Below are 15375 nucleotides of genomic sequence, written 5' to 3'. Positions count from 1 at the left end.
TCCATCGAGATGTTCTAATTTTTTCGTAGTTCGCCTTTTTAGGTTTTCTACCTAGCGAGCACATCATTTTTTTGAAGCATAATATTTTTTGACTGTATCTGAATTTACTGGAAGTAGAATGTCTTCTCCATCCATTTCTGCGAGTATTAGAGCTCCCCCAGAGAAATCTTTTTTCACAACATATGGTACTTCATAATTCGGGGTCCATTTTCCACGAGAATATTGTTTTATGGGCAATATTTTCTATAACACCAAGTGCCCTTCTTGAAACTCTCATGGAAGAACTTTTTTCTCGTATGCATTTTTAAGTCTTTTTTGATATAGCTGGTCGTGACATAGAACTATCATTCTTTTTTCTTCTATGACATTTAATTGATCAAATCATGATTGAATCCACTCAACCTCTTCTAGTTTTCTTTCTATCAAGACTCTGATCGAGGGAATTTTAACTTCAATGGGAAATACCGCTTCCATTCCATACACCAATGAGCAAGGAGTTGCCCTTGTTGAGGTAGGAACAAAGGTTCTATAGCCATGCAATGCAAAGGGAAGCATTTCATGTCAATCCTTATATGTCTCCACCATCTTTTGTATGATCTTCTTGATATTCTTATTTGCTGCTTCTACAGCCCCATTCATTTTTGGACGATATGACAAACAATTATGGTGCTGAAGTTTGAAACTATCACACAATTCCTTCATCATTTTATTATTCAGATTGGTCACATTGTTAGTGATTATCTTATTTGGCAAGCCACATTGACAAATCAATTCTCTTTTGATGAATCTGACAACTACACTTCTCGTCACATTGACATAAGAAGCGGTCTCAACCTATTTTGTGAAATAATCAATAGCTACTAGGATAAATCGGTGTCCATTTGAAACCTTAGGCTCGATGAGTCCTATAACATCTTTTATTCACATTGAAAATGACCATGGTGATGTTAAAACATTCAAAGAGGTGAGTGTTACATGTACTTTATCAGCATAGATTTGACATTTATGACATTTCTTTACGTAGCTAAAGTAATCAGACTCCATGGTCAACCAATTGTAGTCAGCCCTTAAGATTTTTCTTGTCATTGCGTGCCCATTTGCATGAGTTCCGAAAGAACCTTCGTGAACCTTTTGAATGATTTTCTCTGCTTCCACTTGATCTACACATTTGAGGAGAACCATATCATGATTTCTCTTATATAACACATCACCATTTAAGAAGAAGTTCATTGACAACCTCCTTAAAACCCTCTTGTCGTTCTCAGAAATACCCAATGGATATTCTTTATTCTTAACATATGATTTGATATCATAAAACCATGGCTTGCCATCAGACTCTTCTTTTATAGATAAGAAATATGCAAGTTTATCCCTTTGTTGAATTTTTATAACTGACAAGTCTTGACCGATGCTTATTTTGAACATTGATGACAATGTGGCTAGAGCGTCAGCCAATTGGTTTCCTTCTCTAGGGATATGGTGAAAAGTGATCTTCTCGAAGTATTATGTCAATTCTTTGATATAGGTATGATACGAAATCAATTTGGATTCTCGCGTTTCCCACTCTTCTTTCGTTTGATGGATGACCAACAACGAGTCTCCATATACCTCAAGAACTTTTACCTTTAATTCAATAACTGCTTTAATGCCCATAACACATGCCTCATATTCAACAATATTGTTTGTGCAAATAAAGCACAACCTAGTAGTAAATGGAGTGAACTGGTTCTATGGGGAAATCAAAATGGCCCCAATTCCATGCCCTAACGCGTTAGAAGCACCATCAAACACCAACATCCATTTTTTTTATCAGGTGATTCAGTCTCTTCAAATAAAGTCATGATGCCTTTATCGGGGAATTCACACTGCATTGATTGATAATCTTCTACAGGTTGTTGGGGCCAAATACTCTGCTGGGGCACTTCCTTTCATAGCTTTTTGTGTAATGTTTACCAAATCGTATTTTGATAACAACATCTACCAACGAGCAATCCTTCCAGTAAGAGCAAATTTCTAAAAAATATACTTAATTGAGTCCATATTAGACACCAACCAAGTTGGATAACATAACATGTATTGCCTCAACCGACCAACAACCCATGCTAATGTGCAACATGTTCGTTCAAGCAGTGAATACCTTGTTTCACAGCTGGTGAACTTTTTGCTCAAATAATAAATAACATGTTCTTTCTTACCAGATTCATCATGTTGCCGTAGTACACAACCCATTGACTCACCAAGTACTGTTAAGTACATAATAAGTGGTTTTCCAGGAATTGGAGGCACTAAGATGGAGGTTTTGACAAGTATTGTTTAATCATTTCGAAAGCTTTTTGATAATTCTCATTCCATTCAACCTTTTGGTCTTTGCGCAACAACTTGAAAATTGGCATGTAACGATTAGATGTGATATGAACCTATCAATGTAGTTCAATTGACCCAAAAAGCCACGAACTTGTTTTTCAGTGCGTGGAGCCGACATTTCTAGTATTGCTCATACTTTATCTGGGTCCCCTTATATCCCTTTTTGACTAACGATAAGCTGAAGTAACTTGCCGGATCTTACACCAAAAGTGCATTTAGCAGGGTTTAAAAGGAGTCTAATCATATCGTCCATGTAAACCTCTATTTCCTTATGCATCATGTCATGAACCAAAGCTACCATTGCTCTTTGATAGGTTGCCCCAACATTCTCCAATCCAAATGGCATTACTTTATAATAGAAAGTCCCCCATTTGTGTGATGAATGTAGTTTTCTCCATATCTTCGGGAGCCATCTTGATTTGATTATACCCTAAGAAACCATCCATGAAGGAGAAAAAAAAATTGAGCAATGCTATCTACTAGGACATCAATGTGAGGCAAAGGAAAATCGTCTTTTGGACTAGCTTTATTTAAATCCCGATAATCAACACAGATTCGAACTTTTCCATCTGTCTTTGGAACTGGGACAATATTAGCCACCCATTGAGGGTATTTTGCCACAGCTAAGAAACCAACATCAAATTGCTTCTTGACCTCTTCTCTGATTTTTAGTGACATATTAGGCCTCATCCTCCTTAGTTTTTGTTTAATTGGAGCACGTTCAGGCTTGAGTAGTAGATTGTGTTGAACTATATTAGTATCTAGCCTAGACATATCCTGATATGACCATGCAAAGACGTCCACATAGTCAAATAAAAGTTTAATGTGTACATTATTGATGTCTCTCTTTTAGTGTCTTGTGTTTTTGTGCCAAGAGATTTCACGTCTGGTTCACAAATCTCCATAATTCACTACGCGATGACTGATACCTTATTGGATTGAGGTTGCATAAATTTAGAAAACATATTGAATAGACAAATGAAGTAGGAACTTCTACGAGAGTGTAGGATGCTATATTATTGATACAAAATTAAATCAACAAGATCATGATGCAGATGCTAGATTGTGGTTGAGGAGCATAAATCAACAAATGGATTGAGTGAATTGTTGTCAAGTAGGAAGGATGAAAATTCTAAGATATATTCAGTCTTAGATTGACATGGTTCTTCATGAATAACTTATATGACAATATACAATTCTCTACACATGTGTGTTGTTGGATAGTTATAACACTTCTTGTTAGGGCAAGTGTACAAAAGTTGAGATAAATAGTTTTCTGCATGTTACTTAAATAATTTAACTAATAGAAGCATAATAAAAATGAAGAGCTTATTTATATATTGAGTTACGCCTCAAACAAGACAAGTTTGTGTTATTCTGTGACAGTCAGAGTGTGATTCATCTCAACAAGAATTCGTCTTTTCATGCAAAGTCGAAGCATATTAAAGTGCAGTATCATTGGATATGAGATGCATTGGAAATGAAGTCATTGTTAATTGAGAAGATTCATACTAATGAGAATGGTTCAGATATGATGACAAAGACCTTGCATGTGCTGAAGATGATATATTGTAGAAAGAAGATCGACATGGTTGAGTAGTAACTTTTCACTTGAGTCGTGAGGGGGAGATTTGTTGGATGAGCTCACTCCCCAAGTGAAACCCACCAATTTTATTAATATTATTATAATTATTATTAGTACTAATATTGTTAATATTGTTATTATTATTATTATTATTGAAATAAAAAAAAAAAAGAAAAAAAGGGTTTTAATGGGCTTGGCCCATGTGAGAAAAAAAGGGACTTAAATCCATAGTATCATAATAAAAGGAATAGTGTCTAACTTGCTTCGTTTGGTGGTGGTAACAGGTGAGTAGCAAACTTGCTCCGTTTGATCTACAATTTTGATAGGTTATTTCTACTACTGAGTTTGTTATTTTAATATACAGTTTGAGTAGTTTTACCTTCTCTGAGAGTTAATTTGGTATACCCACTTTAGTGGAAGATTGTTATTGTTGATTGATGTTCCCTATTGTTATTAGAAAGACTCTAGTATACCCATTAATTCTTATAGTGGAACTTTTACTAGACTATGTCCCGTGGTTTTTATTCCCTCAATTTGAGGGAAGTTTTCCACGTTAAAAATTGTGTTTGTCTCATATTTTATTTTCTGGCAATTATTATTGCTCTTGAAATTGTATTTTCTATTTGGCCATTTATCTGCACACGTGAGGGCAAAATATTATGCATTATCACTAATTATCTCTGATTTTTCCCAATATGGACTTTGATGCAATTCAATCAAGAATTAATGATCATTTAATCAAATGTAACTCTCACCTATATATATATATATATATATATATAGGTGAGAATCCGTTTGACTCCAAAAGTAACTATGTGATAAATTACTCTGCTTAATAACTCAATATCAATCATGAATTTCACTAATTCAATTAGTGATTATTGACATAATATATAATTATCAAACGCACAAATTTTTATATAAATATACAATTCGTAGCTATAAAATTCCTAGTTGATATTGAGTTATCAAAGAGAGCAACTCATCAAAAAGTTAGTCTTGGAGTCAATGAATCCCCAACCTATATATATATAACATATCAAAGTTACTCTTGATTTATGTGAACTCTTTGTGTATTTTATTGAATCAGGAGAAAGTGCATCAGCAAAATTTTCACAATCAATTAACATCCTCGTTACTAATTGAAATTCATTTGTGACTTTGATATTATTTTCATCATACTTCCTCTAGAAATATTGCAATAGATATTCAACTGTTCTATAAACTAATTTCTCTGTCTTTTCTCCTATAGGTAATATTTTTTACAATTTAAGTATTTTTACTACAAGGATATACATATTAATCGAAAAAATAGATTGGTCAGAATCTCAAATTTCAACAAAGAACATATTCCATCATTCAAAATTTGGAAACAAAGATTGGTCAGCTAGCCACTTCAATTAATCAATTGCAGACTCAGGGGTCAAACCAATTGCCTACACAGTCAGTAGTAAATCCAAATGCTCCCAATGTTAGTGCAATTACATTGAGGTTTGAGAAAGCTGTTGAAATAACAAAGGTACCTGAAATTGCTGTGAAAAATAATAAGGTTGTTGAGGACATTTTGATACCTGAAACAGTTGATGTTGAGCAAAACATACCACTTCCTTTTCCTGAAAGGGCAGTAAAGACTAAGAAAATGGACGAGGCAAATAAGGACAAGGAGATCCTGGATACATTTAGGAAGGTGGAAGTGAACATTCCCCTCATTGAAGCAATTAAACAGATTCCAAGATATGCAAAAAAATTAAAAGTTTTGTGCACACACAAGATAAGGTTAAAAGGTAATGAAAGAGTAAACATCGGGCAAAATGATTCAGCCATCATTCAGCCCATGCCTCAAAATAGGAGCAATGGTCGTCCCGCTGGACTTGTGGAGGATGTACTTGCTCGAGTTAATGAATTGATATTTCCTGCATATTTTTACATTATGGATATGGAGGGAGATAATAAGTCCAACATGGCGCCTATCATCTTAGGCATACCATTCTTGAAAATTGCTAGAACAAAAGTTGATGTACATGCTGGAACTCTATCCATGGAATTTGGTGATACAATTGTAAAATTTAACATCTTTGATGTTATGAAACACCCAATGGAAGAGCATTCTATTTTTCAAATTGAATTGATTGTTGATTTGGTTGATGACACTTACCCCGATATGTTTGCTACTGATTTTCCTTCATTGTCTGATCTTGATGATACTCTTACTTGTGAAATATGTACAGATACTCATATGTGCTATGTGTGTGATGAGATCGAAGCCGCCTTACAGGTTGATCATTGCGCTGGTATTGATATTTCTGCTAACATAATTGATTTTGCAGACTTAGCTTCGACCACTGGTGTTGTACCTTCCATTGAACAACCGCCGGCTATAGAGCTTAAACCATTTCATGAAAAGTTGAAATATGCATATTTAGAAGGAAGTGACAAGTTACATGTGATTATTTCAGGCAAACTTGAAGATGAACAAGAAGAGAAGCTATTGCAGATTTTAAGAAAACAAAGGAAGGAAATTGGATGGACCTTGGCTGATATTCCTGGTATTAGCCCATCCATGTGTATGCATAGGATACTATTGGAGGATGGGGTAAAATCAGTCAGACAACCCCAAAGGCGACTTAACCCATTAATTATGGATGTTGTAAAAAAGGAAGTGACCAAGCTCTTGCAAGCCATCTCTAATAGTCAATGGGTGAGTCCGGTGCAGGTAGTCTCTAAGAAAACTAGACTCACATTGGTTAAAAATCTAAATAATGAACTTATCCCCCACACAAGTACATAATAGTTGGAGGGTATGCATCAATTACAGGAGACTAAACCAGGCAACTAGAAATGATCATTTTTCTTTACCATTCATTGATCAGATGCTTGAACAGTTGGCTAGTGTGTCACATTATTATTTTCTTGATGGTTATTTTCAGATCCATATTGCACCAGAGGACCAAGAAAATACCACATTCACTTGCCCTTTTGAAACATTTTCCTATAGGAGGATGCCCTTTGGCCTATGCAATGCTCCTGGCACTTTCCAACGTTGCATGATTAGTATTTTCTCTAACTTGATAGAAAATTGTATTGAAGTTTTCATGGATGATTTTATTGTGTATGGTTGCTCATTTGATGCATGCTTGAACAATTTAGATAGAGTTTTGCATCGATGTATTCAAACTAACCTTGTGTTGAATTATGAAAAATGTCATTTTATGGTTGAACAAGGCATAGTTTTGGGACACGTGGTCTCTAAAAATGGGATAGAAGTGGATCCTGCCAAGATTGATGTGATCTAAAGAGGAGAAAAGAGAGCTACGAGCGAAGTTAGAAAAAGTCTCCCAAGAGAACGAGAACTTACAATCAGAAAACACATGTAAGAGTCAGTTTATCGAGAGAAGCAACAAGAGGTTGAAAATTGAAAAAGAAAATAAATTGGACATACAAGATTGTTTGAGAGGTGCAAATGAAGAGTTAGATATGCGAAATCAAGAAAATAATGCACCTATTAAAAAAGCCTATATGTGGAAGCAGTTGTGGACAAAGTCAGCAAGTTCTGAGAGGAACATAAAAAAGTAGTTTGAAGATATAAAGAAACAACTGAAAGAAATGGTAGCTGAGTACGAGAGTCAAGTAAGGAATGAGAGGCAACACAAAAAAGAAATTGAAGAATTACTCCCTAAACATCAAGATGCACTAAGAACAGAAATAGAGAATTCTAGTGAGTTGAAGAATTACATTGATTACCAAGAAAAGATCTATAATGACTTAAAGGATGAAACTATATACTGCGAGAATCGTTTTATGATGTTGCTAGGTCAGTTGAAGACTCAAGAGATCTATAAAGTGCTGGAAGATAAAGGCAAGCATTGGAACTACTTCTTTTCAAAATTGGCAATGCTAGCTAATCAAACAATCATAAAAGTTCCAAAGCATCTAAGAGAAATTGATACGATAATGCATCCGCCTAATACTCTAGTCAAAGTCTACAAGCTCGTTGAATATTGCAAAAAATTAGTAGAAGAATTGGAGGAGAAGATTAGTTGTCCTATACAAAGTGAAGAATGAAATCCAATAGTCGGTGTAGGTTTTAATTTTGTGATGTACTCTTTTTTTTTTTATCATTGAATGATTTGTTGTTTTGTTTACCGTTCCCCATATTTTCTTCGCTAATAATTTGTTTTCGAAATTTATGTAAGGCTCATGATTCCCCAACATCCAACTATCATAATTAACTAATTAATTTCATCTTCATACCATTCATATTTAATACATAATCATAGAGTTTTATTTATTTAAAATAAAAACAGAAAAGAAAAACCAACAAAGTTGTTTCCTCGACACCCTTATCGGACTCGCGCAAACTCCAAGATCATGGATGAACTTGAGCAAAACCAAGAAATAATGAGAGCTGATGTTAACCAATTGAAGGATAAGGTTGATTGAATCCTAGAACCTATACATGTTTTGGGAATGAATGAGAATACATATGCGGATCCTCTAGTTGCAAATGAAGAACACCAAACAACTCATTCTCACCCACCAGGCTTTACCCCAACCACCCAATAGTTCCGTATAGAAGCTATGCAATTTTCTATGTATAGTCTCCGCCTAGTTATACTCCGCCTTTAGTCATCAACCCCATGAACAATAACCAAAACCGCTCTACTATCAACCCCTAAAACCTAAACCAAACACAAATCCCATCTTAAATGGGTTACGTGCCACCCCAAATAATGTCTACGGTCTCGAAGCTTTTGATACGTGTTTGGTTCCCAATGTGACTATCCCTCCAAAATTCAAGGTTCCTGAGTTTGAAAAATACAAAGGCGCCACATGTCCTAAAAATAATCTGACTATGTATTGCAGAAAAATGGTTTCTCATGCTCATAACGACAAACTTCTCATTCACTTTTTCCAAGACAGTTTGAGTAGGGCATCGTTAAGTTGATATATACATCTCGAACGAAATCAAATTCGTTCATAGAATGACTTGGCTGATGTCTTCTTGAAACAATACAGGTACAACATTGACATGGCCCCTGATAGGATGTAATTGCAAAATTCATTGAAAAAGGACAACGAAACTTTCAAAGAATACTCACAAAGGTGGAGAAAAGTGACATCACAAGTAGAACCTCCTTTATCTAAAAAAGAAATGGTTGGTATGTTTACAGATACTCTTCAGTCGCCTTTTTATTATAAGATGATTGGGAGTATGACATCAAAATTTTCTGACATGGTCATGATATGTGTTTGGTTCCCAATGTGACTATCCCTCCAAAATTCAAGGTTCCTGAGTTTGAAAAATACAAAGGCGCCACATGTCCTAAAAATAATCTGACTATGTATTGCAGAAAAATGGTTTCTTATGCTCATAACGACAAACTTCTCATTCATTTTTTCCAAGACAGTTTGAGTAGGGCATAGTTAAGTTGGTATATGCATCTCAAATGAAATCAAATTCGTTCATGGAAAGACTTGACTGATGTCTTCTTGAAACAATACAGGTACAACATTGACATGACCCCTGATAGGATGTAATTGCAAAATTCATTGAAAAAGGACAACAGAACTTTCAAAGAATACGCACAATGGTGGAGAAAAGTGGCATCACAAGTAGAACCTCCTTTATTTGAAAGAGAAATTGTTGGTATGTTTATGGATACTCTTCAGTCGCCTTTTTATGATAAGATGATTTTGAGTATGCCATCAAACTTTTCTGACATGATCATGATAGGAGAAAGAGTAGAAAGTAGCATGTGGAGTGGTAAGATTGTATGTGGAACCATTGGTATGAAGAAACCCCATATGGAATTTACAAAGAAGAAAGAAATGGATGCTAACGCTGTAATGGCAAACCCAAGGGTCTCTTATTCTCCAGCTATAAATTCTTATCGACCTCCAAATTTTCAGTCCCCAATACCCCAAATTACCTACATTCCCTATCCATATGTGGCTGCAACCTCACAAGCTTCAAGGCCACCTTACTATCAACTACCCCTGGTCCAACCACCACCTGTCACATTTTCCCAACAAAACCAATGGAACCAAAATCCATTCCCGAATCACTATAAACCACCAATTAATCGAGAAAAGAATATAACTCATTTTGACCCGACTCCCGTGACATACAACCAATTGTTGTCTCACCTACTCCAGAATTCAATGGTAGTCGTGAGGCCAATGAAACCTATGGAACCACCATTCTCGAAATGGTATAACCCGAACGCCAAATGTGAATACCATGCAGGAGCCGTAGGGCATTCTATCGAAGATTGTCAAGCCCTAAAATCTAAAATGCAAGAAGTGATTAATGCAAAATGGCTTACCTTCAAGGAAGACGATCCCAACGTAGGGAATAATCCTTTGTCGGGCCACAGAAATACCGATTTCCATTTCATTGAAGAAGAGATAGACCAATATACAAAAGATGATCATGTATCGACCATAGAGTCGTGCATGGAAAATAATAGATCTTTCCCAAAACCATTGGAAATCCTCTATAAAAAAGAGAATCCTAAGCCAACTCATAGTGGAAAAAATGCAATAGTTTTCCAAGCACCAACCACTTTTTCTTATGAAAGTAACAAGGTGGTACCGTGGAGTTATGAAGTCACATCCCATTTAGTCAATCATCAATCAAGTGATAACTTTAAACCTCAAGGTATTGATGTCACCAATATTTCAGGGATTCGTGGGATGACCTGGAGTGGTCGAGTATACGTTCTTGAACAGCTTAGGAAAAAAGAGGGTCATGGAGAAAAAGGGAAAGAAATTGTGTATCATTCCATAAAAGAACCAGAAACTTGCAAAAAGATGGTGCCTGAAGAAGAAGCTAACAAATTTTTGAAGTTTATCAATCAAAGTGAGTATAAGGTGGTAGATCAACTGAATCAAACCGCTTCTAAAATATATGTTCTTTCTTTGTTATTAAACTTTAAAGCTTATATAAAGGCACTGATGAAAGTTTTAAACGAGGCTCATGTTACTCACGATATCATTGTCGACTAGTTTGATGGAGTTGTCAGTAATATCACCGCCAGTAGCGGCTTGAGTTTTAGAAATGGTGAATTACCAGATGAGGGGATAGAGCATAATAAAGCATTACATATCTCTGTGAGGTGTCATGATTATATTCTTGCACGAGTTCTAGTTGATAATTGTTCGTCGTTAAATATCATGCCGAAATCAACACTATCAAAACTATTTGTTGATGGAGTTTGTTTGAAGCCGAGTGATATGGTGGTGAAAGCGTTTGATGGATCCAGAATACGAGTTTTTGGTGAGATTGACCTGCCGATTCAAATCGGACCCCATAACTTTGGAATAACCTTCCAAGTGATGGATACTAAGTCGGCTTACAGTTGCCTTATTGGGAGACCGTTGATTGACGCTGCTGGAGCAGTGACATCCATTCTCCATAAAAGCTTAAAGTTTATAGTGAACAATAAGCTGGTAATAATATATGGGGAAGAAGGTATGATAGTGAGTCATCTATCTTGTACGAGCTACATTGAAGAAACGGAGGAAACCATAGAGACTTCCTTTCAAGCATTAGAAATCGTCAATGTTATCTTCATGGGTAAATGATCTCCCTTAAAAGAACCAAATTCGTCTACCACATCATTAAAGATTACCAAATCGATGTTGGAAGGATGAGCTTTTGTTAAATTTGGGAAATTGATAGAAATACCAGAAAAGAAGAATAGGTACGGGTTGGAATATGTACCTATCAAAGTTGATCAAGAGAATGTTGTGAAGGAAAAAAGAGAAAGCAGGATGGCTGGTTGGGAAAATCGGGTGCCAAATTCACAAAAGATTCGTATTTGTGACATTCACCAAACATTTCAAAGTGCCGAAATAATATATGTTGATCAGGTGGCTATTGCAGAAGATGATTATGTTGATGATGATACCGTCAAATTGTTGTACCCTTGTCCTCCAAACATCAGTCTCAACTATTGGAAGATCACCGAGTTTCCAGTGTTTGTTAATTCATGTTCAAAGTAATTGTGTATTTTAACTCCTTTTGCTATGCCCAAGGCTATACAGATAACTAATTATGGCGCATATATTTCAATTCTGTACTTATTATCAATAAATACATTTTTGAATTGTCCAACCGTTTTTGTTTTCAACATCTTTATTCATATCGTCTTTTTCCTTTTCTTCATAAATTAAACAATGCAGATATGAAAAAGAATATGTTGACAATAACATCGCCATAACCCCTTCTTGTAATTTTGAACTCCCAATTAATCATGTTGATCAGGATTGTGAAGACGATTGTGAGCCTCCCCTAGAACTAGAAAGGCGAATGGAACATGAAGCTAAGATAATTTAGCCGTGTCAAGAACCTGTTGAGGTGATCAATTTAGGAACTGAATGTGATAAGAAAGAAATTAAAATTGATATGTCTATGAAAGAAAGTGGACGACAAAAGTTGATTATGTTGTCAATAATTTCATTATGATTGGAAGTTCAATCTTCCGTAGGAACCAAAACCCTAACAGCCTAGAGAAACCATCTTCTCTCACCCTCTCAAACTTCACTCGCCAACTTTCATCCATATTCTAATAACTGAACAAAGTCAATATTAGAAAAACATAAATAAAATATAATTGATTGTTATAAGGGTAATTTAAACAAGGTTTAATTATGCCTTTGGTCTTTGCAATATAATATTTTTCCATTTTATAAATTGCGATACAACGTGAGGAATTCTACAACGGGAATAAATTAAAGTAATTGAAGTTGAAAACCAAAATTAAAGTTTTATATACAGTAGTTGAAGTTGAAAACCGAAATTAAAGTTTTTTTTGGGTAATTTAAGATTTTTGTATAATTTATAGTCCTTTTGCTTTTAATCTCTATAATAATGTTAGTTTTTATTTTTGTCCCTACCAAACGATAATCACCAATTCAATGTTGAACTGACAATAATGATGTGACAAGTTAATGCCACGTGAAACCAAAATGTGATGTAATATCTAATTTAGATGAGTGGTTGACATCAACAACCAAAATGTGATGTAATATCTAATTCAGGATAAATATTTGATACCTTTAGCCCACTCGTCGTATAAACTCTAATTTGCGGTTCACATTTCTTTTCAGAGCCTATAAATTTGAACGTATTGCCGCAATTTTCAATCAGCGACATCTCCTTCATCCGATTCTCTGTTCTATCTCTTCATTAGTTGAGATTTTCAAACATGAAATTTCAATTTTCGTTGTTTGCAATCGAATTTTTCTTTTCATAGTTTATTACATTTATTTTTCTTTTTTATATTGTGCTGTGACGATACAATTTGTGGACTAGAGTTTCTGATCTGGAAATCTTCACCCAGAAATTGATTATCACACTGAAGCCTTAGATTTTTAATCTTCAATTTTTTTAATATTAATGTTTTAGTTAATGGATTATTACCTTGCTCTCTGTACTATATGTGTATGTGTGATGAATAAGTTTTCATGCTTCACCATTTTATTTTTTAATTAGTGCTATGTTAATATGAAAACATATAGTATTATGGCCAGTGAATGTAACTTTGCGAAATGATCATGTATTTCAATATTATTAGTTCATTCTTTTTATTTTTATATGTCAATATGTTGATTTAGTTTTATAGTTGATATTGTTTTGCGTCCATTACCAATTCTGAAAGATCAATTGTTCCTTTTATTGTAATGGCTTGGACGCGCTAAATCATTTATGTGGTGATCCAGATTTAAGGGTTTTCTTCAATACCATTTGGTCTTGGAAACGTCTCTTATATTAATTTTAAAGATCTTAATTTATCATTTGCTGTAAATAATTTTAAAGATCTTAATTTATCAATTACCATAAATAAGTATCTGGGAAGCATAATTTGAACATATTGTAATCTGAACTGATTTGCTATTTATCCGCTAAGATCTGGTTTTTAACGAAAGATGTATCTGTTGAACCTGGGGTCAAAATTTTAAAATGGGTTTGTATATCTGTTTCTCATATTGTTGTGTTTAGAGCTTCCGTTTGGTCTGATGGAGTTTTTGATCGTAAATCCAAAAAAATGAACCCTTAGTACACTACAATAATAAAAATAGGAGGACAATAATGATAAAAAACTTTACTATTGGATGATACGTGGACCAACGCATTATTAACCATGAAAATCTCATTTTCTGTTGATGGCTTTTATGGTTTTGGGTGGTTTTCGATTTCTTGTCCACCCCTACTTTTGGTCAAATTTAGGCTGACCATACTATGTTGCTGTAATCGTGAATCCATACAAATAATCAAGAAAATGGAAAAATGGATTTCAAGGAAATGGAAAAGTATCAAACTCATGGTCAAGTATTGAAAACTAAAAAGTTAAAGATGAGGGGATTTCATAATCTGAACCGAAATGAGGAAAGACACGCCACAATGGAATCAATAAGTTTAAAATGCTCAAAAGTCAAAGAGAATCGAATCATAATATTTTTACTTAATCTAATTCTATCTTTATTTGTATAATTGAGCTTGCCCCACTTAAGTCAATGGACCCCAATAAATAAAAATAAGTTAATAATATTTTTAAATTTAAAATAATAAATATTAAATCAAATTTAAAAATATTTCTAATAAAATAAAGCAACTAAATGACAATTAAGTTTTTTAATTATTTACTTGCATAAAATTTCTTAGAAGAATGTGTGTAGCTAAACAATTCTGAGTTGCACTCAATTTAATTCAAACCGTGAGAAACTGAGACGAGTATTAAATGGCTATTCAATGACCAAAGTAAGCGTCTATAAGCTGCTCTACAAATATTGAATTGCCAAAATGTTTCTTCCAATTAATTGTGAGCATCTTCCCTGTTGGAAACCAATAACGTTCTTGGTTTTGAGTATCAGAAAAACAAAACGGAGAATGAGTCTCCATATTCATTTTTGTAATTCAAGTTAAGTTTTCATTGTATGTGATCAACTAACTAACTAACTACTTGTTTAGTTAGTTAGTTAGTTAGGTAGAAGGTAGTTAGAAACAATGTAATAGAAGCTATGTATATATAACATACTCATCTCTCACTAAATAATAACACATTCACTTTCATTTCATTCCTTTTTTCTAGTTTACTTCAATTACAAACAACTTCAAAAGCTAACAAGTGGTATCCAGAGCAAGATTTTGATCCCAGTGAAAAAACACAAGTGAAGTGTTAGGATAAACACAAGTGAAGTGTTAGGATAAACACGAGTGAAGTGTGATGATTAATCACGAGTGTAGTGAGAATGGGTTCAAGTCCAAACAATGAAAATTTTCCAGCCCACATGCCACATTTTGATGGAAAAGATTGGGATGGATGGAGAATGCAGATTCGAGCATTGCCTGGATTTCAAGAAGTGTTAGAAATCATAGAGAAATATTTTGAAGATTTGGGAGCTAATCCAACATCCTTCAT

The 15375-nt window shown here is 34.4% G+C and overlaps 1 non-coding gene and 1 pseudogene across 1 annotated transcript; one reads left to right on the top strand and one right to left on the bottom strand.

Annotated features, from left to right (window-relative positions):
* LOC101489709 (probable E3 ubiquitin ligase SUD1) overlaps nt 1-12516 on the bottom strand; it is a 62267-nt pseudogene extending 49751 nt beyond the window's left edge.
* A 1084-nt stretch (nt 12517-13600) lies between these two features.
* On the top strand, nt 13601-13727 carry LOC113784218 (small nucleolar RNA snoR80). Its single transcript, XR_003470234.1, has one exon. It is a non-coding gene; the product is annotated as a small nucleolar RNA snoR80 (small nucleolar RNA).
* The last annotated feature ends 1648 nt before the right edge of the window (nt 13728-15375 follow it).

Source organism: Cicer arietinum, chromosome 6, assembly GCF_000331145.2.
Source record: "Cicer arietinum cultivar CDC Frontier isolate Library 1 chromosome 6, Cicar.CDCFrontier_v2.0, whole genome shotgun sequence".
Lineage (NCBI taxonomy): Eukaryota > Viridiplantae > Streptophyta > Magnoliopsida > Fabales > Fabaceae > Cicer > Cicer arietinum.
This window is presented reverse-complemented; position numbering and strand designations above follow the sequence as displayed.